The sequence below is a fragment of the Saccopteryx leptura genome, chromosome 6 (assembly GCF_036850995.1).
Source record: "Saccopteryx leptura isolate mSacLep1 chromosome 6, mSacLep1_pri_phased_curated, whole genome shotgun sequence".
NCBI lineage: Eukaryota > Metazoa > Chordata > Mammalia > Chiroptera > Emballonuridae > Saccopteryx > Saccopteryx leptura.
Window position 1 is genome coordinate 98949252 of NC_089508.1, and position 3394 is coordinate 98952645.

At 40.9% G+C, this 3394-nt stretch overlaps 1 non-coding gene across 1 annotated transcript; it reads left to right on the forward strand.

The window, feature by feature from the left end:
• Window positions 1–894: 894 nt before the first annotated feature.
• On the forward strand, window positions 895–970 carry TRNAT-GGU (transfer RNA threonine (anticodon GGU)). Its single transcript has one exon. It is a non-coding gene; the product is annotated as a tRNA-Thr (tRNA).
• The last annotated feature ends 2424 nt before the right edge of the window (window positions 971–3394 follow it).

Genomic DNA, 3394 nt, shown 5'->3' on the forward strand with positions numbered 1-3394 from the left:
AATAAAGAGGTTTTTATTCTTAGAAGGTTTTGAATAGAAGGAGGAAGGAGGCTTGGGACCCCCACACACACACACCTGGGTGAAAGAAGGTAAAACAGCCAGGAATGTAGGAGGTGGAAGGGAGACTTGAGTAGCCCTTTCCTCTCCCCTTTTCTTTCTACTTAATGGGTGATTTACAAATGATTATCCTGTAAGCATCCTGTAAGCCCCCCTCATCCTGAAATCATGTAATTAATGACAAAGGTATCATGAGACCCATGAATGTGAACTATTGTTCTGTAAAGGGTATAGAAGATGTAAGAAATCTAATTTCAGGGAGCACGTCTTTGGAACTATATTCACACGTGCTTCACCAGCTTAATAAATTCTCTTTTACCTCTTATAACTTATCTGAGTGTCAATCCTCTGAGGTTTTGTTCTCTTCCAACAACCCAAGGATGCAATAGTCATCAAAAGCAATGGCTAGTGTGCTCGTTTCGGCAGCACATATACTAAAAGCAGTGGCTAGTAGGTACTATGGTGCCTAGAAAAGCAACAGGGCTCAGAAAATATAGTATAATTTATTAGAAGCAACTAGGCTGCCCATTACACAACATGTGGTCATTCAACCAAACTTTCAATGAAAACAAATGATATATTATTCCTCAGGGACTCTAAAAAATATTATATTTGGAAGATAAGGAACTTCTGAAACCAGATAAAACCCTATGTGGGCCAAGTGAAACCTTGATTATTATAATTATATAAGCCTAAATACGGAAGGACCTGAAGAAGTAGATGATCCTGATAAACTCTGTGAGGGAAACAAGAGGGAGAAAAGTTTATCCAAATCTTCACTCATGTTCTTGAGAAAAATGTTTGGTTGTTGAGCTTGTTATTAAAAAAGAAGGAATAGCCCTGGACGGTTGGCTCAGTGGTAGAGCATCGGCCTGGTGTGCGGAAGTCCCGGGTTCGATTCCCGGCCAGGGCACACATCTGCTTCTCCACCCCTCCCCCTCTCCTTCCTCTCTGTCTCTCTCTTCCCCTCCCACAGCAGAGGCTCCATTGGAGCGAAAGATTGCCCGGGCGCTGGGGATGGCTCCATGGCCTCTGCCCCAGGCGCTAGAGTGGCTCTGGTTGCAACAGAGCGACGCCCCAGATGGACAGAGTATCGCCCCCTGGTGGACGTGCCAGGTGGATCCCGGTCGGGCGCATGTGGGAGTCTGTCTGACTGCCTCCCCATTTCCAGCTTCAGAAAAATACAAAAAAAAAGAAGGAATAGTAGAATCATTCACCAAGCTCTTCCTTGGTATCAAGGCAATAAGAAAAGTGGCTTGGCAATAAAAATGATGTCATGACTTCTCTTGGGTCATGGTAAGAATACAACTGGGTTGCACCTCCATTGCTAATCCTGGAGAAGATGAGGAGTTAAATAAAGTCTCATAGTAGAACCTGAAACAGCAGGATGCACAGCAGACAGTGTGGGTCTGCCGGGTGACTTTGGCAGTCCTTTTAGGTTTTTTACTCTTTTTCCTGTCTTCACAATTGGAAACTTGTGCTTCACTAATCCATCTTTCCAAAATCAGTACTAGCCCCCAGTGCAATTATATGACTTAGTATAACAGAATGACACCAAAGACTATCACATTAAAAAAAAAAAAAAAACCTTTTACATTTTTTCAGTCATTAAGCAGCAATTCTTAATGGGAACCAATTTATTTTTGCTTTTGCATATTATCAGAAGTACATAAAAGTATTGACATTTGATCTTTTCCATTCACTACCAGTGGGAATAATAATAACTCAATATTTCAAGACTCCCTTAGGGCTAGACCATTACAAAATAATCTCCAGGAAGGTAGATATTTCTGTTTACTTTATTCATTGCTGTATCACTAGAGCCTAAAATTGTGTCTGTCAAAAGTTAGATTTTCAATTTTAATGAATCTATGTGCGGACAAAGCTCAGGATAAAATGTAGTAAAGTGCCACTGATTTTTAAAATGGGACTTTAGAATAAACTTATTTCAAATATTTGGAGAGAGTATCATTATAAGAAATTTCCAAGATCAGAGAAATAGTTTTGTTTAAAATAAATCATGGAGGATAGAAGATGGCAGCAGAGTAGGCAGATGCACAGACTCCCGGCTCACACTACCAAACTGGATTATAAAAAATTTAGGAACAATAAACATAAAAAACCAATGGACTATAAGAACAGATCTCAAAAACCAAGGAGCAAAGAAGAAGCCACACCAAGCCTGATAGGGAGTGCCAATGAGAGCCCCAGAAGGGCTCTCATTCCAAGGAAAAGAGCAGAAAATATCACTCACAGCCATTTGCCTGGAGACCTGGGAACTAGGTGTGTTAAAAGGGATGGCTTGTCTTCCAAAAGGAAAGGGGGGAGAGAAATATAGACAGTGATGGGAAGAGGAATGCATTGAATGACCTGAGAAGCTGGCCAGTGCTAGAGGCGGCCATAGCAGGGGAGGGGTTGATCCTTCCACACAACACATGACTAAAGTGGTTCCTGGTGACCCATCTCCAGACATCCCTCTAGCTCCAATCAGCACAAAAAGACACCAGCTGAAAACAGGAAGTGAGGAGGAGGGGAAGTAACTCAGGTCTCCATGGAGATCTGAGATACACCTCCCCATACTGAAGCAAAGAAAACACCCTGACCCCAGAGAGAGTAACTGGCAGATCAGGCCTTCAGATCTCAGGATACACCCACCACATTCCTGGATACAGTTTCAAATAAGCCCCCTGCTGAGATCAGTAAACAAGACTACCACCATGTTAAAAAAAAACTAAGAAGAAAACAAACAAATTAAGATTTCAAAGTGGCTTTACTAGAAAAGCCAAATCCAATAGTGGTTTACAAATAACAACTGATGCCAACCCAAGAAGACCTAGCAATAACACAACTGAAAATTGGAGGGAGACAACACCAAAGCTAGACTCAACCAGCTCTACAAACAACACACCCAAACACACAGACATAATGAGAAGACAGAGACATGCAATCCAAATGAAACCACAGGAGAAACATCCAGAAAATGAACTGAGTGATATGGAAATAACCAACTTCTGAATGCAGAGTTTAAAATAATGATTGTTAGGATGCTAAGAGATCTTAAAAAAACAATGGATGGTCATTATGAACACCTAAAGAAAGAGATACCAATTATAAAAAAGGACATAGAAATATTTTAAAAAAATGAATCAGAGATGACAAATACTGTATCAGAAATGAAGACCACAATGGAGGATTTAAAAGTAGGATGGATAAAGCTGAGGATCAAAACAGCAAGTTGGAGGACAAAATGAATGAAGGTATGGAAGCAGAGCAGGGGAAAAAAAAGAGACTCAAAAAGTCTGAGGAAACTCTAAGAGAGCTCTGTGGAAACATGAAG